Source organism: Calidris pugnax, unplaced genomic scaffold (genome assembly GCF_001431845.1).
Source record: "Calidris pugnax isolate Ruff unplaced genomic scaffold, ASM143184v1 scaffold83, whole genome shotgun sequence".
Classification (NCBI taxonomy): domain Eukaryota; kingdom Metazoa; phylum Chordata; class Aves; order Charadriiformes; family Scolopacidae; genus Calidris; species Calidris pugnax.
In genome coordinates, this window is record NW_015090802.1 from 349577 (window position 1) to 376762 (window position 27186).

Here is a 27186-nt window from a genome sequence, read left to right on the forward strand (position 1 = left end):
GGAGCAGGGTGGGTTGCTCATGTTGGCAGTCTGTTGACCTTCCTGGACAACATCATCAAGCTGGAGCCCATTTTTGGGTCTCTGACAGCCCTGGAGACCCTGGAGTCAGGGCAACAGCACTGTCCATTTCAACAGGACCGCAGCAGGGGTTCAGATGACATCTGAGGATTTGATCTCAGCAGTGTGACTGCCACCCATTCATGGTGGCCTGGTTGTGTCTGATGAGCTCACAAGTCCATGGCCATGCTTGGAACAGGGCTGGAGAAGCCAGGGATGGACTTACATCCTGCCCAGTTCCTTATTTACCTCTATCTCTTGCTCTGCTGAGGGACTGGGGAGCGGAGACCCCTCCTCTCCACATGGCTGGCTCCCTGCAAGGGCCCAGTCCTTCTGATGGGTGCCCTGTGGGTCAGCCTCAGTGTGTTCCCAGGGAAGGCAAGGGCACATGGGGGGCCGAGGAGGTCTGGTGGAGAGAAGTGCTTGTGGGTCATGCTGGGTATGGGTGTGCTCTGAACCTGGCAGGGGCTGGTACATCTGGGGTCTGGGTACTTTGGAGCAGGAACATCTCTGCTGGATCCCTCCCTCACTGGCCTGAAGGGATCTGGGGCGGGGGAAGACTGGAGGAGGATGGTTCTTTTGTGACGGGGAAGGAACTGGGGTTAATCCATGCCTCCCTGGACTCACATTTGTCTTTGCCCTCCTCAGCCCAAGGATCCTGGTGAGCACGGTCACCGAGCTGCCGCCTGGCTCTGCCCACCCCGCATGGACCACCAACATCCTCCAGCTCGCGAATGACGGCAGCGTCCTGGAGAAGAGTCACCTCGGGGAGCAGCGTCCGGACTGTGAGTGCTCTGGGCTCTGCGGGCAGGGCAGGGGCTGAGGTGGGGTGACCACCCTGCTCCAAGGGGTTCCCTTGGGGCGAGAGGAGCCTGTGGGTGTTGGGAAGGTGTGGGCTTCTCCTCTCAGGATGCTGTTGCCCTGAGCGCCCAGTGGCAGCAAAGCAGAGGTACGGCAGGGGGGGTAGGGGGTAATGGGGGGCTGTTTGGGGTGCCCAGATGAGCTGATATGAGGTGCTGTCCTGGCCTGGGTGATGTGCACATCTGGGGACAGGGAGAGCTGTGACAGTGCCTGCTCCGGGTGATGGCTGTGACACTGGGCAGTGGCTGGAGAAATGCCGGAGCATGGGAGCATCCAGGCTCCTGCTGTGACTGTGGGGCAGAGCCCATGGAGAGCAGGCCAGCCAGGAGCCAAGTGGCAAGCAGACCCAGGAGGCACCTACACACACCAGGTGTAGGCGCAGTGGGATCCATGGGACTGCCCCTCACTATGGTTTGCTTTCTGCTCGTTGTTGTTAGCCCATGACCATGAGTTCAGCTACACATGGGGTGGTCCCCAAGGTCCCTGACTCACTCTGGGTGAGGTGAGCTAGAGGAGGATGCAGATGCTTGAGTCCCGCTGGCGAGCTGGAGAAGAAGGCTTCTGCGAGGAAGGGCTACAGCTCTCAGGCACATGGAAAGCCTGTATTTCTCCCCCAGGGAGAGAGAAGAGCTTGTGCAAAGGGCAGGGCTCTGGCTGCAGGCAGTGTTGTCACACCTGCTAAGGTCCATTGGGAAGGAACTTGTTCTGAAAGCAGCAGACACTTGAGAGGCAGTGTATAGACAAGGTGTACAGGAGGAATACATCACATGCCTTCCCCACGTCAGGAAAGATCTCCTGCCATGTCCCAGGATGTGACACGGGCTCCTTCGGTAGCTCAGCCAAACCCAAATATTCAAAAGGTCTTGATTTGGCCTCCCAAAGGGAGAAGATGGTCATAAAATCCAATAAGTGTCAAGAGCATGTCAAGGGATTTTCCTTCACAGCCTGAAGCCTTGGTCAATAGCAAGTAGCTGTGGGACCCCAAGATGTGGGAGACAGTGTAGGGACTGGTGGGGGTGCCCTGTCCTGGCCCTGATGCCACTTAGAAGTAGGTAACGGCTTCTCCAAGGAGCACAGGCTGCCAGAGAGCTCATGACCCTCACAGCACATGGCTTTCTTAGTACAGCAACTTCTGAAACCCTTCTTTGAATTTTTGTCACAAGAAAATCCATGATGTTTTTTAAACAAGTTGATCTTTTTACTCACCCTGCGGGCCAGTAAAGGAGTGTCTTTGTAATCTTCTGGGGTCATTGAGAATGAAGAGTAATGTGGTTTTCTGCAGGCTGGCATACATGGAGGTTCCTCCTTAACATCGGGGCTCTGGCAAGTGGTGCAGAGGTCTGAAGGAGATTTGGGGATGAGGATGGAGGGGTGGGGTGTACACCTGGGGTGGCTGCGATGTTGGATTGAGGACTGAGGTCGTGCACAACTGCAGCCACATCCCCTGGTGTGCTGCAGAAAAGCCCTTCTCCAGCCTTGCTCCTGCACAGCGCCGGCACAGACGGCAAACCCTACCATCGCAGATGGAGCTCGTGGTGCGACGATGGCTGAGACACAGCGACGCTCCAGGCAGCTCCCACGCACTGTGGGGCCAAGGACAGGGAAGGGGCTGGAAGGGAATGCAGTCAGATGGGTTTGGGTATTTCCTGCATGTTATGTCCAGGGGGATGGGTGAGACATCACTTGGTGTCTGATTTGGGAAGGGAGACCTGAGAACAAACAGTCCCAGTCCCCACGGGGCACAAAGGTGGATGGGGAGAGGGATGTCCTTAGAGTAGGAGAAACCCCTGGGAACACCCCTGGGCGTTGGGAGGCCTCCACACCGGTGGGGCTGCCCCTCTCCCACGGGACCCCATGGCACAGTGAGAGCACCAGCCCCAGTCCCTGGTGCCAGGGGGATGGGCAGCAGGAGCAGGGCCCTCCCTGGCTGGACTTCCCCACATCCCCACTCCCCAGCAATCACCCGCTGCCTCTTTCCCTTAATTGCAGTTGCTTGATTTCTCTCTGGCTTCTTTTTTTTTTTATGTAGGTGACACATGTTTGGTTCAAAGCACTTAATTACCTCTTGGGATGCATTTCATTTATTCATTAAGATAGAAATTGGAGTTGTCGGGTTTGCTTTATTTTGCTATTTTTTTTCCCTTTTTCCCCCCCTTCTCTATTTTACGAGGAAAGGTTGAGGGAAAAAAAATCCACATGTGCCTCCAGTGTGTGCATGCTCAGCCTCTCCCCTCCGTGCCTCCCAGCCTCCCCTCTAGCTCCTGAGCAGAGGAGCAGTGATGGGGAGGAATGGTCCTCCCTGGGAATCTCTTGGCACGCTGTAGCTCCTTGGTAATTGGAAGGTGAATCGCAGTGCCGGTGCCAAGTCCAGCTCCCACACTGCTGCCACAGGAGATGCTGGGAGGCCAGAGCCATGTGCCAGGTGCTCTGGCACAGGGCAGGAGTTCTGAGATGGAGGGGCTTGCAGCCTGGGCCCCCATGTCCAGGTCCTGCCTGCAGTGGGCTGCTGGGCAGTCAGGGGGGGACAAGCCATGCCTCCGTCTCTGGAGACATTCCAAACCTGCCTGGACACGTTCCTGTACAACCTGCTCTAGGTAGACCTGCTCTGTTACATGGGTTGGACTAGATGATCTCCAGAAGTCCCTTCCAACCCTGTATCATTCTGTGATTCAGTGGTGCCCTCGGCCCTCGCATGCTGGCAAAGACGTGTCATGGGGGCAGAGACTGGCCTGGTTCTTCCTCTCTGACCTGGATGTGAGAGGAGGAAAGCCCTGGGGATGTCTTTACTTGTGTTCCTTCGAGGCTGGAGGGTCAGGGTCAAGGATGTGTGTGTGCCCAGGATGGGCTCCTGCCCTGCTTGTGTGACTGGAAGATACTCATTGTGCTGATGTGGTGGTGAAGCCCATGGTGGGAGTGGGGACGCAGTGACTGCACAGTGTGTTGGGGGTGGCAGCACATAGCAGGTGATATCTCAGGAGGTGGCTGGCAGAGCTCAGCACAGCCTGATGTGTAGCTGCACGGCTGTATTTGTTCCCTGTACCCATTATAGCATGGTCAGGTCACCATGGTGGGCATCCAGGGTGGTGACTCACTGATGGTCAGGAGGGAAGAGCAGTGGGCGTCTCCCAGTTTCTGGAGCTGCCTTTCCCACTGGGAAACACATCACAGGAGCAGAACACAGTAGTGGGATGCATGGTGCTTCATTGGTATACGAGCCACCTCTGAGTGCTCTGCCTTCCCATGTTGAGGGGCAGGTTGGAAATCATAGAATCATAGAATGGTTTGAGTTGAAAGGGACCTTAAAGATCATCCAGTTCCAACCCCCCTGCCCTGGGCAGAGACACCTCCCACCACACCAGGTTGCTCCAAGCCCCCTCCAACCTGCCCTTGAACCCCTCCAGGGATGGGGCAGCCACAGCTTCTCTGGGCAACCTGGGCCAGGCTCTCACCACCCTCACACCAAACAAGTTCTTCCCCACAGCTCAGCTCCATCTCCCCTCTCTCAGTGTCAAACCCTTCCCCCTCCTCCTATGGCTCCCCTCCCTGATCAAGAGTCCCTCCCCAGCTTCCCTGAGCCCCTTTAGGGACTGTAAGGAGCTTCAAGGTCTCCCTGGAGCCTTCTCTTCTCCAGGCTGACCCCCCCAACTCTCTCAGCCCCCCCTCCCAGCAGAGGGGCTCCAGCCCTCGGGGCATCTTCTGCAGGAGAGACAACCCTGCAGGAGAGGGAGGGCAGAGCCTTTGTGTGTTGTGGGAGAGAATCTGAAATGACAAACTAAGGAGTGAGGCTGATTAAAGATCACAGAGCTCTGGGAAGAGGCAGCTTGCTCCTAATGGCCTTCTTTTGTATGTTGAAGAGAAGCTTAATTTAAGGCTCCATTGTTGCTTATCGACACGTGCTGCTGGCAGAGCCAGTGGATGGGAGCAGGAGTACCCCGGGGTTTGGTTCAAAGTCAGAGTCCAGCCTGTTTGGGAAGGACCAGGGGCCTTGAAAGTACAGAAGGAGGTGGTGGAAGAGGATGGGATGGTGAGTATTTATGCTGTTCAGCCCAACACCCACCTCATACCCTCCTAAGAGGGGAACGTGTTCCCTGAGGCCATCTGTAACCAAGCATGGCTGAGGACCCGTCTTTCCCATGTTTGGTGCATCCCGGAGCAGTGGAGTCCCTGTAGGGGTGAGGGCTGGCTGGGAGAGGGTGCTCTGAGCTGATGTTCAGCCTGGAGAATTGCTAGAACAGAACAATATGAATAACATGGAGTTATGAAACCTAGCACCTGACTTGCAGGCTCCAGCCCTTCCTTCAAAGGGAGGGGTCTGGCCCACTTGCAGAGTCAGCTTCCACATTTGTACGTGATGAGCTTATGGGATTGTTTTGTTTTTTACATGCCAAAGGCCACTGGTGGAGACATCTGTGCTCCTTCTGGAAGCTTGCTCGCTTAGAGACTGAACAAAAAGCAAAGGACGGACTTAAAGGCTTGGTGTCTGTTGCCCCAGGCCACATGTTTTCAAAGCAGTGTCAGTGCCCAGACCTCTGCAGATCCATCTTCTGGCTGGCACAAAAGTAGAGCACACCTTCTACCCTGTAGAGAAACCTGCAGACACATACCGGAGCTAATAAATGGAGATCCTAGTAGCTGCCTGGCTTCCTTCTTTGATAAACAGCAATTCAGGCAGCCAATGGATTTAGGTTGTGTGTAGATAAAAGAGAAAACTACTGAAGGACAGATGGCCAGGTGGATGGACAGGTGTATGAATGGTTTGTTATAAAAAGTTGAGCTGAATAAGTTTGGAGAGGTGGGAGGGTGGGTGCTGTGGTGGGGAGGATGGGGCTGCAGAGGCAGACCTGCAGGGCTAGCTTGGCCAAGGGCAGGTGGGTCTGACACCACCCCACGCATCCCCACGGTGCTTCTTGTCAGAAGCCTTGGAGGTTGAAATCCACCCCCAGGTCCCTGCCCTGGTGACGGTTCCCTGCTGCTGGGGATTGCTGTCTCTTGCTTTTAGGATTTTCTGGTTTTATTCTTTCCTGTCTCCTTCTAAGCTGTCATCAGCATGAACAGCCCCATTAGCAGACTGGTCCAAGAGTGCAGGCGTTTGCTGTCCCTTGGCGAGAGCCCTCCTGATACCACCACCTCCCTCACCCCATCCCCTTTGCTTGGATTCCAAGGGCCTGGAGGGAGGAAGAGTCATGGTTTTTAGAGGCAGCATGCCTTCCTCGGGAGAGGCTTTTGCTTGGATTCCAAGGGCCTAGAGGGAGGAAGAGTCATGGTTTTTAGAGGCAGCATGCCTTCCTCGGGAGAGGCTCCCTGCTCCAAACAGGTTCTCGCTATAGAAAGTCCTTGCACTTCTACTGAATCTCAGCTCTGCAGTGCTCCTGTCCCCTTCATCACCCAGGGGATGAACCCCCTCTGAAGCCTTGGCACCTGTGAAGGACCCTGCAGATGCTGTCCCTGGACTTCCACACTCCATCAGTCCCTGAGCACCTGTGCTGGGGAGCACAAAATCATCCTCTCCCTGGCAAACGTTGCGTAAGGTGGCTCCCAAAAACTTGGTAATGGGGGAACTTGTGCACCAGCAAAGGTGGGGATTGTTTTGCTGTGGATTCCCAACAGGTCTTTGTAGCCCAATGGTGCTGTGTGTCTGGCAGGAGAGCTTGGTGGTGGGTGTGTGAAGTGGGTGCGGGGTGTTGGAGATGTGCACATGTGGAGGCACATCTATAGGTTGGGGTTCTCCTCTGGGAAAGGGGGCTCAGAGCACGGCCCCCTCTGCAGACCAGCCAGAAAGGAGCAGCTTGCCCAACACCATATGCTGAAAAGGGACCAAATCCCCCCAGTCCAGTTTTCTCCCAGTTTGGGTCCTCCAGCCGGTCTGGCAGAGGGGCTGCACAGTGGTGAGCACAAGGGCCACTGCTGGCCACCGCCTGTTTATCTGCCCTGGCCCACGCCGCAGAGGGGCTGCAGCCACGCGCCGCCAGCGCTTTGCTCCCACCACTTCTCACAGCTCTTGTTCCGCTGCCAGCCAGCCTCCGCAGAGCTGGAAAACCTTCCCTCTGCCTTCTCCTCTCCTCCCGCTTCCCCGCTTTGAAGAGAGAGCTCAGCTGGGGCTGGCTGTGCCAGAGCCGAGAGCAGGGAGAGGGAACGGACGGATCCTGCCCCCAGCCAGGCTGCCTGCGCGGGAAGCTTTAGCTTTATCTACAGAGCCAGGCTCTCCCGGGGCCTGTTCCAGGACCTGCCTCGGGCAGGAGAAGGTGCCGGTGTTGTTCTGGACCCTTTTGCTTTCTCTCCAAGAGTGGTTGTTTTCCTTCCAAGCAGCACTGCAGCACTCGCATAAGAAGGGATTTGCAATGCAGAGAAAAACCTCCCACCCGCCACTTAGCAGCGTGTGGGCTGAGAGCAGAGCTGGGAGCAGCTGTGCCACTTCGCTTGAGCTGCTTGGGCTCAAAACAGTCCTCCAGCTTCTGTCCTCTGGCCCTACGGCATGTTCTGGGTCCAGTCCTGGCTCTGGGACCCCGAGCCTGCCGGGTGGACGTGTGACACTCCTGCTGGGACCCTCTGAGGCCACCTCTGAGGGTGGATCACATGGAGGAGGTGATGCTCTGCTCTCAGCTGGTTTGGGGTTTGCTGCCTCTTTGCAACCTGCTTTGTTCTCCCAGTCTGCTGAGCTGGGACAGGACTTGCTGGCTTCACTGGCATCCCAGGCAGGAAAAGCACTATAGAGGGGGTGGAAGCAGCTGTAAGACAGTGTCCTTGATCCAGCAGATCGGTGTGTTACTGGAGAAAGTGGGTGGATGCTTTGGCAACAGGGCACTAGAGAGAGGGCCTGGAGGACACAAAGGTGTCACAGGTTGGTCCTCCACCAGATGGGAGGACACCACTCCTGGTCCCCTTAGGTCCAGGCATACTTTGCTTTCTTGCTGGAGAAATGAGGATGGCTGGTGGAGGCTGGTTTTGAAGGGACAGTGTGTGCTTGGTCTCAGCTGTCCCCCACACTGGCAGACATTCAAGCAGGCTACGTGGGAGGGGGCACCATCCCCAGGTTTGGAAACCAGTGCTGACCACATGTCCTCTCCTGGGAAGGCCACCATGCTGTCTGCTCGCTTGCAAAGCATTGGTGTTGCCTACAGAGAGAAGGAAACTCCCTGCCAGGCACAGAGTAGCTGTTTGTGCCCTTCTCAGTCTCCCAGTGGGACACGAAAGGCTTGGGTGATCCCAAGGCCATCCCTTCACTGGGGCTGTGATGGGGGACATCACAGTGCTGCTGCTTTGCACTTTGGGCTGCTGACCCTGCCTCCAGCCAGGAAAAGAGAGCCCCCAGCCTCCTGGGAGCTGGGACCACCTGGGACCTCACTGGAGGGATGTGTTTTCTTGCTTAGAGCACAACTGTCAATGGAAAAGTCTCGGCACAGACTTCAGTGCTCAGAAACACTGTGGGCTGGGACATTTTGGGGAAGATTTTTAGCTGCAGCGAAGAAATTTGGCAGCTTGGAAGCAATCTAATCATCCTCCTCCCATATGCTTGGTTCTATTTAAAAGGGAGCATGTACCCGATTCCTTCCGACCAGCACGGTGACATTTCCAGAGTGCGTTTGGAAATAAATTTGGCATCCGCTGTCAAAATCTCAGATTGAGCCCAGTGCGGCTAATTTGGGCTCTGAATGCCTTTGCCTCTGCAGAGCACCTTTCCCTGCTGACAGATCCCACGGGCAGCAATGGTGGGGTTTGCTCCCTGCAGCCGGGATGGCGCAGGCACCGGTTGGGCTTCGAGGGCTGAAGGACACGGGTGGTTTCCTTGCTGGGTGGTGGCTCAAGCCCCTTTTCAACAGCTGCCAAAGCCAAGAGGGCTGTTCCCGGAGGGGTGGTCGCTGTGTGCCTGGCTCTCCCGAGTCACTCTCTTCCCAGCACGGTGGCAGAAGGAGCTGCAGATGCTTGGGCTCGCCCTCCCAGGAGAGATGAGGCAGTCTCCTTCCCCTTGCTCCCTAAAGAACCCCCATCCTCCTTGAGCTCTGTGCTCTCCAGAAGCCTCTCTGAAAACAGTCCTGCCTCCTCCCGTCCGGCACCCAGCCCGGCCCCGGGGTGACAGGCTGTGGAGGGGCTTAGGGTGTTCCTCACCTTCCCTCTCCCGTTACACACCACCCACCTGAAGGTCTGAGGTGATGTCTGGCAGGGCAGGAGCAATGTCCTGCAGGGCAGCGCTGCCCTGCACTGCACCGGGTGCTGTGCACAGCAGTAATGACACCCATCCCCAGCTGTCCACAGGTGAAAACTGACAGGAAAGTGGGTACCTGCCTTGTGGGAATGCACGTCAGGTACCCGGGCAGGATGGTGGGCCCATCTCCATTCTGCAGACGCATCTCTGCTCTCCCCAAGATAAGTGAGAATGGCTCTTACACCCTGGGCTTTCCCTCTGCCTGCAGCCACCCCTCACTCTCTCGTCTCAGGGCTGGGGGTGAGGTGGGGACCAGCTGGTGCTCCCAAGGGGGACACGGGTCTGTGGGGCTGTGCTGTGCCCCTGGTGAATGTCACTGGGTGACAGCAAGGGGCAGTGCCAGGCATGTGGGGGGTTCTTTGAAAAGGGATGTTACTGGGAAGCTGCACACACACAGGGTTCCGTGTCCTGTCAGCCTGTCTCAGCGTGGTAGGTCGGGGTAGATGGACTGTGTCTGGAAGTGGGACCCGGGGCCATGTCTCTGCCCGGGAGCTGCTCCCTCCCCTCGCACAGAATCCCAGCTCCGGCTTGGTCCCGGCGAGCCCTGCCCAGGGCTGTGACTGCGCCGCCGCGGCTGCGGGTGCTGAGGTGTCCACGGGGACCATCTCCCTCCCTTCGCTTTCCTCCCACTGGTTTTGGTCTCCCCCGGTGCTGCAAAAGGGCGTTGGGGTGAGGGTGGAAGAGTAAAGCGGGCTGAAAGCATATGGTCGGATTAATGCTTTATCTCTGCCTCCGAGCTATACATGTGTTCCTTCTCTGCCGATGCCATTAGCTTCGTTAGCACCGCTGGAGTGGTGGATTAAATCCAGTGAGCTGTGCAATGAACCTCATTGCTTGAGTCAGTTTTAAGGATTATGGTGAATTATGTAGATCAGAATCAGACAGCAATCCAGGCATGGCCCGATGTCTCGAGGGGGTGACAGGGCTGTAGCTTTGCCATTCTGGAAGTTTGCTGTGATCTAATTAGATGTTCAAACAGACCCTCCTGGCCTCAGCTCTGCAAATGCCTGCCCGCATTTCCCACTCCCCTCTCTGTGCTCCCGTTTGCCCAGTCTCTGCAAACAGCAAGGTCTGGGCCAGACTTGAGGACAGAAAGGGGCAGAACATGCTGTGATGAGTGCCCAGATGGCAGAGGATCCTGGAGACATGAAGGGTGTGAGGGAAGCAAATAAAGGTAGGAAATCTTAGGGCTACAAAGATGATGAGGGGCCTGGAGCATCTCCCTTACAAGGAGAGGCTGAGGGACTTGGGTCTTTTTAGTCTGGAGAAGAGAAGACTGAGGGGGGATCTGATCAATGCCCATAAATACTTAAAGGGAAGGTGTCAGGAGGATGGGGCCAGTCTTTTTTCAATGGTGCCCAGTGACAGGACAAGAGGAAATGGGCACAGACTTGAATGTAAGAAGTTCCACGTAAACATGAGGAGGAACTTCTTTCCTGTGAGGGTGGCAGAGCCCTGGCAGAGGCTGCCCAGAGAGGTGGTGGAGTCTCCTTCTCTGGAGACATTCAAACCCACCTGGACATGTTCCTGTGGGACCTGCTCTGGGTGGACCTGCTGTGGCAGGGGGTTGGATTGGGTGATCTCCAGAGGTCCCTTCCAGCCCCATAGAGTTCAGTGATTCTATTATTCTGTAATGAACAGATCCCTCTCTGCAGCAGGTAGGATGCAAAGGGGGCTGGCGGGGACTGTCCTGGTGCGGTGCCATGCCAGCAGGGCAGGGCGATGCGCTGCTGCAGCACACAGCTCCTGCTGAGCTGCACTCCCTCCTCGGGGGTGGCAGCTTTCCCTGGGGCAGAGGAGGACCCGAGGATGAAAAAGGCAGGATCCTTCATTGCAGGGAAAAGGTGGAGCTTCTTCCATGGTCCTGATCTAGATCCCCTGACTGGTGCAGTCCTTCTGGGCCATCTTGCTCCAGTTCAGATCTGCTGTCTCCACCTCCTCAGGGCTTGCTCGGGCAGACATACATGGTATTTCTTCCCTGGCTCTCTCTGAGCCAGTTCCACTCTCCATTGCTCTGCAGTGATGTGAAGAGTGCTGTGCACTGGCAGTAAAAGCCCAGAAGAAGCCCAAATCCAGCAGCACCCTGACTGAAGCCCCATGGCCCTGGGGTCAGGTCTACACCCCGTGCTGAGCCGTGGGGTGGGCTCACCAGTGGTCAGCACCTTATTTCCAGCACCCTGGGTGTGCTCTGTGCAGAGGAGTCAGGGAGGTGGCTGGAAGGCTCTTCCCAGGGCTGGGGCACGTAACTGGTGCCATGGAGCCCAATGCCTCCCAATGGGCTGGAAGAGGGAGGTTTCTGATATTGGCCAGTTTAGGGTTTCCTTGCCTGAGGTGGCCTCCTGCCAGGCACACCAAAGAGATCCTGCCTGTGCCTCAGGACAGGCTTAAATTCAGGTTAAAACATTCTTGATCCAGAAGACATCTGGCCAGAGCTCCATCCTGCTCCTCAGGCTGATGTCTGCTGGGGAGGCCTGGGCAGACTGTCCTGGGCCTTTGGACCCCATGGAAGGGTTCCCTCTACCTTGGCCCTTCCTTGGGTCTAATACCTTTCCTCTACAGCATTTCCATTGCTGCTGTAGTAAGGTGAAGGACCCCACAGAATCGCAGAACAGTTGGGGTTGGAAGGGACCTCTGGAGAATATCCAGTCCAACCCCCTGCCAGAGCAGGGTCACCCAGAGCAGGTTGAACAGGAACGTGTCCAAGTGAGTTTGAATGTCTCCAGAGGAGACTCCACCACCTCTCTGGGCAGCCTGTTCTAGGGCTCTGCCACCCTTACAGGAAGTTTTTCCTCATATTCAGATGAAATTTCCCATGTTCCAGCTTTTTCCCATTGCCCCTTGTCCTGTCCCTGGGTACCACTGAGTAGAGCCCATCCTCTTGCCCCCCATCTTTTAACTATTGCTCAGCATCAATGAGATCCCCTATCAGTCTGCTCTTCTCCAGCTGAAGACCCCAGGGCTCTCAGGCTTCCCTCATCAAAAAAATGCTTCAATCCCTTAATCATCTCTGTAACCTCCAAACACTCTTCTGCTGTACAGGTCTACCTCACCACCACCACCACCTCCGTGATTCTACCTGCTGCTCCCCCTGCCCTCTCCCCCTGCACACCCAGCTCCTGACTATAGCAAATGTGCCTGTTCCTCCACACATGGTCCCGACCTCCCATGGGCTGCCCTGGACGAGCAGCAAACACCCACGGCCCCTCGGACCAGCTCCCTGCACCTTCCAGGACTGCAAATTTGCAGGTCACTTGTGATCCCCTCTGTTTTTTCAGTTTAACAGAAAGAGCAGAAGTGTGGCAGAAGTAGTAAAGGAAAGTCATGTGGCTCTGGAGAATGAGGTGGTGAGGCCTTCATGGGCTACCACGAAAAATGTTGTAGGTCCAGCTTTTGCTTCCGCCACTGATGATCCCCGTGTGTGGATCAGGCTCCAGACTGAGTGGTACCCCATTTTCCCATGCCAGCTTCCACCCTCCAGAGCAACCTTTGAAAAGCCTCCACTCATTGGGCCAAGTCCGTGAGTCTTTAAGCAGCCCTCGGAGGTTTTGGTGGATCCAGTTTGATGTTGGCCGTGGGGTGTGAGGTCCTGCACCGGCTGGTGCTCATGCCGGTGGTGGCTCTGTCCCCAGAGCAGCTCTGGTTGGGCTGAAGAGCAAAGGTGGTTTGGGGAAACAGGTCTGACTCACCAGACCGAAGGTGTCTGGGGATGGCCCTGGGAAGCGTACACGTGTTGGCAGCCTGCTTTATCCACTGCTTTGCTAGAATAGATCCATCAGGATTAAATGAAGAGTGACGCTTGCCCTGGTATCTCTTTTTTGTCGCTGTTGTTCTTTTTAGCATCGGGCTATAAATTGTCTGCTGTGCCCAGGCACTGAAACGCTCTCCCCCTTCCCTGGCTGCTGGAAACAGCCAGCCCCAGGCTGTTGTTGCGTGGCACACACAGTACACTGCCCCGGCAGCACCCACCCTCCCGGGGCTCCAAAGGCCATCCAGGGATGAGTGAGGTGAGCCTGACAGCCCCACCGCAAGCCAGCTCAGCGGGGCAAAAGGGAAGCTGAGGCACTCTGAGAAAAGTGTGGATAGCTGAGACCGAGCCAGGGTCACACAGCAAGTGGCATCCCCTCCACGGGACGGACACTGGCCTTCTCTCTGCCAGCCCGGGGCACTGGGCACCAGGCGTCCTCTGCCTCGCTGGGTTGCTGCTCTTCAGAGATGTGATGAGTTTAAGCTCTGTCTTCCCGCTGTGAGCAGTGTCTGCATGTGGATGGACAGTGCTCAGCCTCCCAGACCTGCTGGGACTGCGAGTGGCTGGGAGCAGGGAGCCAGAGGAGCTGGACACCCTCCTGTGCTTCCCTGTCCCGTGGCGAGGCCAAGGGTGGCTGAGAGCCCAAGCAAGTCTTGTAGGTCTGTATCAGAAAACAAGGAAGGGGAATGCTGTGAGGAAGGTCCACAGCAGTGAACAGAGTGTTCCCTGACTTACTGTGATGACCTGAGCTGAGCATTCCTTCCAGTCCCTCACTTCGGGGAGGACTCTGCCAGATGTCTGTACCATGGTTGCAGGACAGCAGAGAAGGAGCTGGTGGGTCAGAGCCATTGAGCTGTAGGCAGAAGGTGTAGGCAGAATCCATACAGAGACCATCCCATAGCATCTCAGATTGGGAAGGGATTAGTCAAGTCCAGAATGACTTCGATATCAGCTGTAGCAGTGCTGGGCACGGGTCTGCTCCTGATTAGTGATGGAAATCCAGAATAACCATTGGTATCAATCAGAGTAACTTCGGCATGGGGCATCTCTGCTCCTGGGCCAGTACCTGTTCCTGCTTGAAGCCCACCAGAGCTGAAGCACCTTCCAGGCACAAAACTCCCTGTGTCCCCTCCAGCCCAAGGTCAGGAGGGAGGAGGGCTGGCTTGGACACGCGGTGGTGGCTGCCCCGCAGCGCCTCTGGCACCTCCAGTGGGAATCACCCACCTTCCTGGTGTAGAAGAAGAGAGGGGAGGGCAAAATCGGGGATAGGCACACACCAAAACAGGAAAGGTCTGGCTAGTTTGGGTAATTTAAAAGGCCCGTGAACAAATGGTGACAGATGTAGTCTCCATGACAACCCACAGCTGGCTGGGCAGGAATTAAAGGGCACTGTGCTTCAATGGAGTGTCAGCATCTCCGATTCATCTACTCCTGGTAACGTGGGTAATTACAGATGCACTTGAAAATGTGCAGATCCAAACATGTTCATGTTTTTAGCCCTCTGGAGATAAGTGAGTACAAGGACAATCATCCCAAAGGCTTATCTCCTGCTGGAGCTCCTGCCTCCCAGCCCTGTGCCTCCGTGGTCCTTCCCCAGTGCTGAGGGGGGCGGATGTGGGGGGCGAGACCCCTCTGTGTGTCCTGGTGGGAGGAGGAGAGCCACCAGTGCCACAACACCCCACTCCGGTGGTTTGCACCACGTTGTTGGGTAAACTGGTGGTTCACAGAGAATGCTCAGGGCTCCGAGCCAAGCAAATTAGCTGTAATAGGTAGAGAGCAATTAATGGCAGGTTTAACTGAACACCGTCTCACAAAGGCTCTGCCCCATGGGGTGGGCTTCCCTCACGGTAAGGACCTATGTCTGAGGGATTCCTTATGTCGGGAGGTTCGTTACCGAACGGCTGCCGGGCTCTAAAGGAGGGCAGCTGAAAGCAGAGTCTGCCCCATTTAAATTGGTGAAGGGACTTCACCAATGTAAGGAAGAAACAAATGGAGACCGGCCTCTCCTCTGAAAAAAATCTTTTGCCTGTTATTACTATAATAAGTCTCCAAGTCATGTGTCTGAAAGGGCTGAAGGGAAAAATCTATTTTTCTCCCTGTTTTTTTAGGCTGCTGCCTGTGTGACAGTCGCTCTGCAGTCGCTGCGCTGGCTTCTGCGTAGAGGTAGCCAGTTTTTCCTGTTGTTTGTGTGGGTTTTTCGCATGGCAACGGCGGAGAGAAAAATCTTTCTTTTTTTTAAGAAGAAGCAGCAGCAAATGTGATTGTAAAAAGCAACTCAAATTTGCAAGGAAGAGAGGGGGAAAGGGCACAGACATCAATGTACCTCACTCCTTTCTGATTTTGGGACCACTGCGGGTGTTGTGCTCTTCTCAAACAGGCGGGCCTGGGGATGTTGTCTTTGTCGTCTGCTCCAAGGACACCCAAGAAGAGACCCTAGCCCGGGTGGGTTTCCTAATGGCCAAAGCAGAAGCAGATCAGCCTGAGCCTGAAATTTTGTGGGGGGACTCTGGGCGAGCTGTGTTAGAAAGGATTAGGGGCTTGGGTGCCTTGGTCCTCAGCCATCCTCCGGAAAGCTGAGACAGCAGAGGGAAGGGGACAGGTCTGGCTCTGCTTGGCCACCAAGAGCCGTGTGGGAGCTCTGTGCCAGCAAGACAAGCTGCTGATACACCCCGTGGTGACAGCTCCCTTGTCACCCACTGGTGTCTGCAGGGGAAGGTGCCACCCCGACCCCCCTGCAGAGCAGCCATCCCTGTCCCGCATCAGGGCCATGAACGCCCCCTTTGCTGCTTGTACCAGGCTGCTCCTTCCCAACCCTCCTCCTGCCAGCCCTGGCCACGGCTGGGACCACGTGTGGGCTCCATGCTCCACTCTCTGCCCACCAGGCTGTAACAGCCACCCTGCTCTCCTGGGAAACTGTTCCCTTCTTCGGTCCATCACATCACTCCCACGGCTGGTGCATGCGTCACTTTTTTTCCTCTTCTTCATACAACTGCCCTTTAGATATTTATATAGTGTTATCATGTTCCCCCTCAGGCATCATCTTTCTAGGCTATACAAATTAAATTCCCTTAGTCTCTGCCCATAAGTCATCCTCTCTAGTCCTTGTATCAATTTGGCTGCTGTACCCAGGATGTTTTTCTCCTTTTCTGTCTGCGATGTCTCTCTCCCTGTAAAAGCCACACTGGGTATTGTAGGGCACATTTACTACCGCAGCGTAAAAATAGGATTAGGACCTGTTTTGTCCAGTGAAGGATCATTCCGGGCTCATACCTGCAAAAAAAGCTGCTTTTCAGCAGACTGGCAGCTCTGTGCCGCGTCACCCCCTCCCTGGGTGCTTCCAGCTCTCTGGCCCACGACTGCTCTGTAGCTAACCATGCCATCGCTTCTCCCCACACTGCCTGTTCTCCTGCCTGGCTGGAGGGACTTGGTGTGAGCCCCGAGTGCCGGTCTTGGTGTGTACCCATCGGGGAATCCTGCCTGGATCTCCCTGGATGCCCACTTGGCTTGGGGTGGCCACCGGACGCTCCTCTGGCTTGTGGTAGCCCCTCATCCCAGCACTCAGCTGGCTTGTGTGCCCGTGTCCCCGCTGCAGACAGTGCCCTGTGAACGTCCCACCTTGGGCACAGCAGAGGCTTCTCCATTCTGCCTGGCTTGGTCACCAGGGGAGGTGGGATGGTCACCTCAGAGCTACCATTTCTGATCAGCAGTTTGCTTGCAAGCACGGGGGAAGGCAGCTTGGAGGAGACGTGGCTGCGAGAGGCCAACGGAGTGTTGGTTTGTCCTTGCCCAGTCAATGAATCCCGCACTGGAAACAACCATTAAAATTAAATCCTTGCACTCTCTACGTCGGGCACCTGCAAGCCCAAAGCACTCGGAGCTGTTTCCTTCCACAGACACTCGGCCGTGGCAGAAGGGACAGGGAGGAAAACAGGTCAGCATCGCCCACCCTCCGCCGTGTGACAGAGGCCACGCCACAGCGGTAACAAGTGCTTGACAGAGGATAAACTCATTCACACAGCAGCCACATTCGATTTTATTCATATTTATTTTTCCTCAGAAAATTAGATTTCATCTCCAGCTGTTGCTGCTTTTTTACATTTAATCTAAAGCCGACTGGGTAACGTGTGCTAATGGGGCGCCCCGAGGCAGCGCTGCCAGGGTTCTCACTCCCGCCGAGCAGAGAGCCCGGCTCCCACCGCCTCTCCACGACTGCCAGGGTGGCCACATGTGGTCACAGAGTGACCTCTTGGGAGAAACTCTTGTAGATTTGGGAGTTCCTATCAACCCGAAGGCTTCCTGTCATTCCTGCCGCCACGCTTGGGGTTTGTCCTTATATTTTGTTGGGTTCATACTCATCCAGACCCGCTCCTGGGGGTGGCAGCCGGCTTGCTGGGGGGCAGTGAGTTGTCTCGGGGCTCAGGGTGCTGTCATGGGGAGAAGGGGGACGAGCTGGGCTGTGCCTCCAGACGGTGGATTTGCAGCCGCTGTCTTGCAATCCTTCCTCCTGAAGGGTTTTGTTCTTCTCCCTTGATCTCCCTCTTCTCCTGAGCTCTCTCCCGGCATGCCAGCTTGGGCTTCTCTCCTGCTTATTGCCCTCAGGATGTCTTCTGGGCTGGTGGTGTCTGAGATCTGTGTAAGGATTGGGGAAGATGGCTCCATCCCCATGTCTCCCTTTGCCCATGTTGTTACTGGTGACTGTAACCTCCCCTCCGAGGGCTGGTGGGTTGTTGTTGCAGCCTCAAACACCTCTGGCTGGACCCGGCTCTGGAGGGATGTCACTGTCACTCCCGGGGGCAGCCAGGCAACAGGGGGCTGTGTGGCTTCAGCAAGTGTAGCAGGAGTGAAGAGTAAGAGTCTCACCCTCACGCCGGCTCCAGTCGGGAGCCACCCTCCCGTTCTGAGGATCCCACGGCTCCCACGCGGCAGGGAGGTCTCTCCAGTGCCCCGACCCCACCACCCGCCCCGTGTCAGTGCCAGCACTCCCAAAGGGCTCTCCTTGCCCATCTCCAAGCACCCGTGCTCCTGCCTGCACCTCCCCAGCCACAGCCTGGCAGGGATGTCTGTGGACCCCGGGGGAAGGGTCTGGTTTCCAACACCCGAGCACTCAGCACCCTGTGCTCCCTGGGGCTGTCCCAGCCATCCCCCCCATCGCACCGTGCCCCCTCCAGCCTTCGCCGGCCATCGGTGATCCCAGGCATTCTCTTGAAACACCACCCTGTTACCGTCTCTCTTTCATCCTGGGCATCTCCATATGTTTCATCTTGGAAGGCTCGGTATTAAAAAGCATCTCATGAGACACGATGAGAGGATTATAGAGGTCGAGTTAATAATGCATTTCACTTTGCAGCTTCCCTTTAAGCAAAAATTGGCTGGGGTGAGCTGCCTAAACAGGTGGGGACCGTGAATGACAACATACAGACCAACCTGGATGGCTTGTAGAGTTTTTCAAGGCATTAAAGTTAATTAAGTACTAATTAACTGAAATACTCTGAAGTATCCCTGTCATAGCAACCTTGTGTATCAGAGCCTGCCTGATTTATATTCATATAAGTTCACTTTTTACATCAAGGCAGTCTTCTTTATGGATTCACTGCGGCTTCGTGCTGCATATCTCACCTGCCTGCGGGCGGATGGAGGGGAGTGGATGGAACCGGGTGTGTTTGCAACCGGAGGGTTGTGTGGAGCTGAGTGGAAATGAAGCATGTGCCTGGGAGCGGGCCACATGGCCACCATGGCCAGTAAAGCAGTCGTAGGGTCCCCGGGACCCCTGCCCCTGCTGTCCCCCGAGACACTGAGCACAGCAGGGACCCGGCGGGTGGGTGGTGGAGCGGGTCCCAGTACGGCCGAGCAGCCACACAGCCCTGCCTTGCTTGTCCTCTCTGCCATCCTGTGTATTCAGGGACTGCTTGAACCTCGTGCTTTCATCCTCTCTTCCCTTGCAGGGGAAAATCTCCGCGGGGTTTGTCCTCTTTTGAATCCGCTGCAGCAGCAGCCTGAGTCTCTGCTCTGCCTCGGTGCTTCTCTGACTTCCACTCGCCGTCTGGTCACATTGAATTTGACGGGTTCTTTTGATGTCTCTGTTTAATTCAGTCAGGTGGTGCCAGAGAGGCTTTCTGCCTGCCGGAAAGCAAAGAGTTACCTCTTTAATGTCTGTGTAAGCCTTTGCGAAGAGTGGAGTTGGGGAGATTAATCCTGAAATGGAAAACTCGCTCTTTGCATTGACAAGGTTGGCTGAAAAAGGAAACCATTAAATTATTGGAAAGGCAGCCACTCTGGGGAAGGCAGAACTGGGGTAGCACATGTAGGTTTGGAAACCTAAGAGCTGGTGCTGCAGCAGAGGACAGCGAGGAGGAGACATGTTATGTTTTAAAACTCATCAGATGATTTATTCTGATCTCAGCGGCAGGAGTTTCTCTTGGAAGGAAGGCTGGCAGATTATTCCAGCTATGCCAGACCTGAATCCAGCTTTTTGGATTTCAAGGTTGTGGTTCAACATCTCTAAATTTCTTTCTTGGCATTTGCGAGTTTCTGCTCCAGGGATGTGAGCAAAGTGAAATCTTGTTTCCCAAGCTCTGGCAAAGCTGCCGGCATCAACAGGAAAAGTACAGCCCGAGAGGAAGGAGCAGAACCTGGACAGCTCGATTCCCGCCGGTGCCGAGCACTAAAACATACAGGCAGGGCAAACTGCAGAGTCCAGCCCGGCAAATACAGCATCCACAGAGCTGCTGCCTGAAGGGAAAATCCCTGAGCGGGACAATTGGTCTCCATCCCTTTGAATAGCACAATTTAACCATCCTTTGCTTTTATTCAGACATAAAGCATCACTTTAAAAAGCGAGAGAGCAGGGGCGCACATTGCTATGCATGCGTGAGAGAGAACAGATTTTCTGCAAGACTGGCAAAGGATAATTAGCAGCTTAGCCATTATAATCTGATATGTGCCCCCCCTCCAGCTTCTCCCCTGGTGTGTACAGTAGCTGTGGGTGCTCCTTGCTTGTCTCCTCAACACGTAGGCACCATCCTACATCCTACGGGGTGCTTTGTTTTCTCCCTGTCTGGTGGAATCCCATCTGCCCTGGGGTGTACCTCATCCTGGGGACCTTGTTTGGGAGGGACATGGCCAAGGAGGGGGCCAAGCCAGGCTCACACCTAGGGAAGGAATGGCTTTCAGGAGCTGATGGGGATTAGGAGAGGGCAGTTTACTGGCCATCACAAAACGAAGGCTTCACAGGCAGTGTCCATGCAAAAAAATGCAGGGAAGTTAGAGATGTTTGTCAGGATCAGGCTCCTTCAAAGGCAGGCACTGAGGAGCTGTGAGGATCTGCCATCCCAATCAGGTGATGGGATCAGAGCTGGAGACGGGCCAGAATCTGCTGAAGACAAGCGTGACCCGTCCATGCTGACCACCTCCATCTTGTCCCAGCCACATAGAATCATAGAATCATAGAGTGGTTTGGGTTGGAAGGGACCTTAAAGACAACCCAGTGCCACCCCCTGCCCTGGGCAGGGACACCTCTCACCACACCAGGTTGCTCCAAGCCCCCTCCAACCTGCCCTTGAACCCCTCCAGGGATGGGGCAGCCACAGCTTCTCTGGGCAACCTGGGCCAGGCTCTCACCACCCTCACACCAAACAAGTTCTTCCCCACAGCTCAGCTCCATCACCTCTCCTTCAGTGTCAAATCCTTCCCCCTCATCCTATGTCTCCCCTCCCTGACCATGAGTCTCTCCCCAGCTTTCCTGGAGCCCCTTGAGGGACTGGAAGGGGCTCTAAGGTCTCCCCGGAGCCTTCTCTTCTCCAGGCTGAACTACCCCAACTCTCTGAGCCTCTCTTAATAGGAGAGGTGCTCCAGCCCTCTGAGCATCTTCATGGCCCTTTGCTGGACATCAGCCCTCTCTGCTGCCCATCCATATCACAGTGGCCAATTTCTCCCAGGACAGAGTGAAGGGGCTGTGCCACTGGCAGCATTGCTGGATCTGAGGTGGTTGGTGCTGTCAGACTGGGGTGGGAGCCTAGGCATGCAGGGCCACCAGCCCAGGCTGGTCCCTGGGCAACACTGAGGACACTAGAAAGGGACAGCTCTCCAAAGGTCAGGCTATGGAATCACGGAATTGTCAGAGTTGGAAGGGACCTCTAGAGATCTTCCAGTCCAACTCCCCTGCCAAAGCAGGGTTGCCCAGAGCACATCACTCAGGATGGCATCCAGGTGGGGCTTGAAGATCTCCGGAGAAGGGGACTCCACACCCTCCCTGGGCAGCCTGTTCCAGGGCTCTGCCACACTCACCCTAAAGAAGTTCTTCCTCATATTTGAATAGAACTTCTCATATTCCTGCTTGTGCCCATTGCCCCTCATCCTGTCACTGGGAACCACTGAGAATAGTCCGGCTCCATCCTCCTTCAACCCACCCTTTAAGTACTTGCAAACACAGATAAGGTCTCCCCTCAGCCTTCTCTTCTCCAGGCTAAAGAGCCCCAGCTCTTTGAGCCATTTCTCATAAATCCCTTAATCATTTTAGTTGCCCTACTCATCAGGAAAGCCCTTTTTGTTTTCAGAGGCAGAAACTGTCCTACACTGATGCCAATTAAATTTTGCAGGCACCTAAAAATTTAATCCTACTTTGCCAAAGCCACAGGTCTTCGCTAAATATTTTATTTTTCTCCAAGTGAAACCGGTTTGGAGTAATTAAAGCAAAAGCTGAATCCTTTCCTCCAGCAGAGCCCCAGCAGAGGGAAGGCCACAGCTCATCCCCAGCTCTGGAGCTCCCCGACGTGCCAAGCCCCACGATGGCCAAGCACCGGCCAGAGCCTCGTTGTGTTTCTTATTGAGCAATTTGTGCCTCCACAGATAATGAGAGAGTTTTTGCTGGTTGCAGCAACATTTGAAGAAGGAGGAGAGGAAGGCAGACGAGAAGGTCACCGCTTTCTCTTTGGAGGGTTCATTTCTCCCTCCATGAAAGAAGTTGCTGCTTCCCTGGTCATTTGGAGGCTGCGCTGGCCATGCTGTGGTCACCAGGCTTCGGTGACACTTTGCTCTCCTCTGAGTGGGAAATTTTAGAAAGCTTTTTCTTTTTTTTTTTAAAGCCCATCACAGCTTATGGGAAATGCAGCAGCAATTAGAGATGCCATTGGTGGGACTTCAGACCTGGAAAGCTCTTCCCACCTGGCTAAGGCGGGGAAGATTTCTGTGGACTCATGGCCATGGCCATGGTCTCTTACCTGATAAATGAGCCACAGCAGCTGCAGGAAGATGGATGTGAAGGAGGCAGGATTTCCAAAGAGGGTGCGTGTGGTGCATGGCGCTGGAGCTCGGCGGAGCCTGGCCGAGGCGTAATGGCTTTGTCATGGAGCAAGTGGCTGCACCGAGCAGAGAAATGATGCTGTCACGAAACCTCCATAGAGGGAGTCCATGAAAGTCCACTCATTGCACAGGGAAGGAAAGCGTGTCAGCCAGCATAAATCTGCTCCCCAGCGAGGAGAGCAGGAGGGCTGATAGTGTTTGCATTGGCAGGGAGTGAGCCAGGAGGGTCTGGAGGAAACAAACTGGGATGTGAGCACTTCTGCTGTGAAGTTGCTCAGTTGGTCTGTGTTTCTGAGGCCCTGGGGGCACTGTAAGAGCCAGCCCCATCACCATCTCCACCAGCACCCGCTGTGGCCAGGCTGAGCTGGTGGAGCTCCTGGTGGAGCACATCAGAGGGAAATCCAAGAGACAGCTCCTGGTGGAGCACATCAGAGGGAAATCCAGCATCCTCCACTCGCCCCATCACGTGGCTGTTTGTCAGAGGAGGTGAGAGAGGACTGGCATGGCCAGGTGGATGGCAGGGATGGGTGCATGGCCCCCCACTGTCACCTCCCCAGACATGGGCCAAACCCAACGACATGGAAAGCAAGGCAGCTCGCTTGGGAGCCCGCAGGCAAGCCATAAACCCTGCCAGCAGTCGCCAGCTTCCACCACAACGTCCCTCTCTCCCCACTGGCCACCTTTCAGCCTCCATCCAGCGGTGTCCCCAGAGCTGTCCCAGCTCTCGGTCACCCCACAAGGCTGGTGACAGACCCCTAGGACTGGCATCCGCTGCAGGCATAGGCCAGACGGGGAGCGATGCTGAGCGCAGCAGAATGGTCACCCCAGTGCCATCCATCCCTGGACGAGGCCACCAGGGTGCCCTGCAGGGAGGAGAACCCTCGGTGCGTTATGCTCTCTGCACTGTTACCCTATTATTTTTTTCTTGCAACTTTTTATTTTTTTGGCTCTCTAGGATAGTGCTTGTAAAAACAGCCATAAAGAAGTTAAAAAGCAATGTGCTGGCTCAGAGGAGCCATTCAATATCCTTATTAAAGATCCGCAGTACTGGAGCCGTAATAGCACTTGGCACTCAGAGGGCACCTTTCATCTCACGAGTTCAAGTCACTTTACAAGCGCTAATGAATTAAGCTTCATAACAGCCTTGCATGCAGAGCCTTGCAAACGAATTATTCATCTGTTCTCACAATATAGGCATTAAATAATAATAATAAGCTGGTTAATTCTGTCTCTCCTCTGGTCTGGGGATTGTCTCTGAGCTGATATCAATTCCTTCCCATTTATCCAACACTAATGGTCAATATTTCTAATGCTCAGGACCAGGTGAGCAGGGTTTTGCTGGCATATTGGACAGTCAGGTGGTGTTTGGCTCAGATCAGGGGTGTGGAGGGCCTTCTCCTCTCAGCTGTTCTCTGCTCCAGCTGAGCCCTGAGATCCAGATCCTGCCAAGGGCCAAGTACCACCCTGCCCCAAATGAACCATTAACCAGCAACTCTCCTTGTACTCATGAGTAGCACAGTCAACGTCCAGGGAAACCCACCATCCAGCAAATTCAGCATCTTGTGTAAGTTTTTCCTGGCTGGAACTTGGATTATGGGGGATGAATCCAGAAACAGGCAGTAGGCACTGTGCTTGTGAAGAGGTAGAGGAGTTGTACCAAATTGGTTCAAATGATAAATGAAGCTTGTTCGGAAGGACCCTGATCCATCAGGGTCTGGGTGAACAGTCCATTGGATGTTGCCCTCAGAAAGCTGAGGCTGGGAGCAGGGCTTCCCGGGGCAGTCTTGAGAGGTGGAGAGGGAGTTGGTTTGGTTTGGTCCAAAACAGAAAAAGTTACATTTCTCAAGCAAGTAAAAACCAAAAATGCCCCTCTGAAGTGTTTAATCTGGTGGAAACTGAAGACCCTTGTGCCCCTGGGCACTATCTGATCCTCCTGCTGCTTATGCTCATTTTCTTTTAATTTGTGAGGGTTCAATGTTAAAGCCCCAAACCTTGCGGTTTCAAAATGGCAAATTTAATGTTGAAAAGAAAAAGAGCAGCTGTTCCAGCACACCTGCCACAAAAGCAGTCACTTAAAAACAGTAAAATGCTCCTCAAATTGAACTTCCCTCCCCCATTTTTGGCCAAAGCCCTTCACCTGCTATTTAATAAAAGCAACTAGATTTACTCTCTCAATACCAGATGTTCTCCTCTGGTCAGGGCACACCGTAAAAAGACATTGCCTTGCCTTTACCACCGTGGTGGCACCTTCCTGGGGGCACTTGCAGAAATATTAGGGGGCTGAGAGAGAAGGGAGCAGCCGCCGGGTCAGGCAGAAGGTCCTTGTCCCAATTCCTGAGCTCCAGGCAGGTTGTGTTGGCTCTGGGAGGAGGGAGCTGAGGGCTGAACACAGGGGGGACCTGACTGGGTACCTCCTACAAGGAAATCTCCCCATCTCTTACAAAGAAATAACAAACTGCCTTGACTTGGTTGTCAGGATCGAGTCACTGGTACAGGCAGAGGGGGGCAACGACAACTGGAAAACTGCCCCAGAAGCCCTGAAGCAAGGTGCCCCTGGGCCCATCTCTGTGCCAAGCCAGTGGAGAGCCACTGGGGGAACCTGGGACCAATGGCACTGGGCACCAAGGCCACGGCACATCAGTCCCAGCGCCGAGGGCCATGGCGCAGTGGGAAATACAGGAGCACAAATGGTTGGTATCTGTCCAGGTCCCTTTTCCCTGAAGGTCATCAGTGTCGGTAAACGGGAGCAAATCAAGACTGGGGCACACTAAAAAACATCTGCTTGTGCTGGAGACTGGGATGGGGGGTTGCTGGGGCACCTGCTCTTACCTGCCGACAACGGGCTGGCCAAGGAGACGTGTGGATGGAACTCAAAGAGGAGCTCATGGAGCTGCTCCAGAGAGAGCAAAGCAGGAATGGGCAAGGAGCCAGAGCCATCTGTGATGTGACCTAGAACCAAAGCAGACCTCTCGCTGCGTTTGGGCTGACTCCCCATGGCATCTCATGCAGTCCCAGGGCTGTAAAGAATGATATGCAGGTGTGTATCTCCGTGCTGCCGTCTCCTGCTGTCTGTGGGGATGTGGCACTGAGGTGTCCCTCCTCCATCCCTTGCAGCAGCACGTCTGTGGGGATGGGGTTTACCCCAAAAGCAGTAAGCACAGAATCACAGAATCACAGAATCACATGGGGTTGGAAGGGACCTCTGGAGATCACCCAGTCCAACCCCCTGCCAGAGCAGGTCCACCCAGAGCAGGTCCCACAGGAACGTGTCCAGGCAACTTTGAATGTCTCCAGAGAAGGAAACTCCACCACCTCTCTGGGCAGCCTGTTCCAGGGCTCTGCCACCCTCACGGGAGAGAAGTTCCTCCTCATGTTTGGGTGGAACTTCTTACATTCAAGTTGGTGCCCATTTCCTCTTGTCCTGTCCCTGGGCACCACTGAAAAAAGACTGGCCCCATCCTCCTGACACCCACCCTTTAAGTATTTATGGGCATTGATCAGATCCCCCCCCTCAGTCTTCTCTTCTCCAGACTAAAAAGACCCAAGTCCCTCAGCCTCTCCTCATAAGGGAGATGCTCCAGGCCCCTCATCATCTTTGTGGTCTTCTGCTGTCCCCTCTCCAGCAGTTCCCTGTCCTTCTTGAACTGGGGAGCCCAGAACTGAACACAATGGCAACTGTGTGGTCATGCCTGACCTCTCCCAGGAGGGCAGCAGGCAGATATGCCGGGTTGTCCCCATGGATGTGCTGCTGCAAGGGATGGAGCCCTCTGACAGCCCCCTGTGGCAGCAGAACGGCTCCTTACAGCCAAGCAGACCCGTGCTGTCCCGCTCCTCGTGGACACTAGAGGTGGTCCCTCCCATCCCCACCTGGGCATCCCCCCTTTCTCCTGGTTTCCATGGTGCGTATTTGGGCGGTAATTATAAGGATGCTGATGATGTGCTCATTGCTCTATTCATTTGTCTGGGTGCTGAGGTCACCGTCTTCACACTGGCAATAATTATAGCGATGAACACACCATAAAATAAATCTCCAGTTGAAGCCCAAGTCTAGAGGGAAAAAATCCCAGGAGCTGTCTCTTTTGCGAGGATGTGAGATAAAGAAACGCTCGCTGCCAGGGATCTGCCATTTTCTCCCTGTGATCTGGAGAATGCAAGTGTCTAATGTGCTCCAGAGCAGTGTCTGAAAGCAGTGGTGTGACAGGGGTTGAATCAGCCAGGGGTTCACGCTGCCAAAGCCAGCTGGGAAGCAGATCCCAGAGGAGGGATGCTGTGCCTGCCCTGGAGGTGGGGGCCGGGGGACAGCAGCCCTGCCGGCGCCGAAAGCCTTGGCTGCGCCCGGGCGCTGCGGGATTGCTGAGTCAGAAAAATAATAGCGGGGCGGCAGGCAGATGTGCCGGGGGGTTAGCAATTGCTTCCCGCCTCCAGCTCCTAAAGCCTCTTGCTGGCAATCCATGCTCCCATTAGATCCCACAACTTCTTTGCTCACCACATCACCTTGGGCAAATAATCTTTCCTGTGGTGGCTGCTTCCCCACCTGCATCGGGGACAAGGATGCTCCCCCCCATTTTCAATCAGGACCCAGAGATGGAGGCATGAGGGGGCTTGCTCCCCCGCCCCCCAGCAGGACTGGGCTGCTCTCTTTGGACGTGTGTCTGTGGGGTGGTGAGGGGTCCTGCATGTGGACACCAGCTCAGGCACATGTAGCATCACAACAGCAAGATCTGCTGGCCCTTGGCCACTGCGAGCTGGGGCTGGGGCTGAGGAGCCTCTGCTCTGTCCCCCGGGAGCCAAGAGCAGGGTTAAGGAGCTGGAGAGCAGAGCCCTGACTCACTGCTTGGCCCTGCCCGATCATCTCCATGTCACTGACCAGGAATCAAAATTATTTCTATGCCATTCTGAGCTTAAAAAAAAGTGGTTGGGAAGTGGGAGCGGAGTGTCAGCGGAGGGGTAAGTGTATGTGGAAATAGCATATGATTAATTACAGGAGCAACGACTACGATTGTTGATAAATCAGCTCCCGTTAGGA

At 55.1% G+C, this 27186-nt stretch overlaps 1 protein-coding gene across 4 annotated transcripts in view; it reads left to right on the forward strand.

Moving 5' to 3' along the window:
• The first annotated feature begins 709 nt into the window (after positions 1-709).
• DLGAP4 (discs, large (Drosophila) homolog-associated protein 4) overlaps positions 710-27186 on the forward strand; it is a 195501-nt gene continuing 169024 nt past the window's right edge. For all 4 annotated transcript variants that reach the window (XM_014937571.1, XM_014937568.1, XM_014937569.1 and 1 more), the window contains exon 1: positions 710-842. The gene's annotated coding sequence lies outside the window, so the exon portion shown is untranslated. The remainder of the gene's footprint in view (positions 843-27186) is intronic.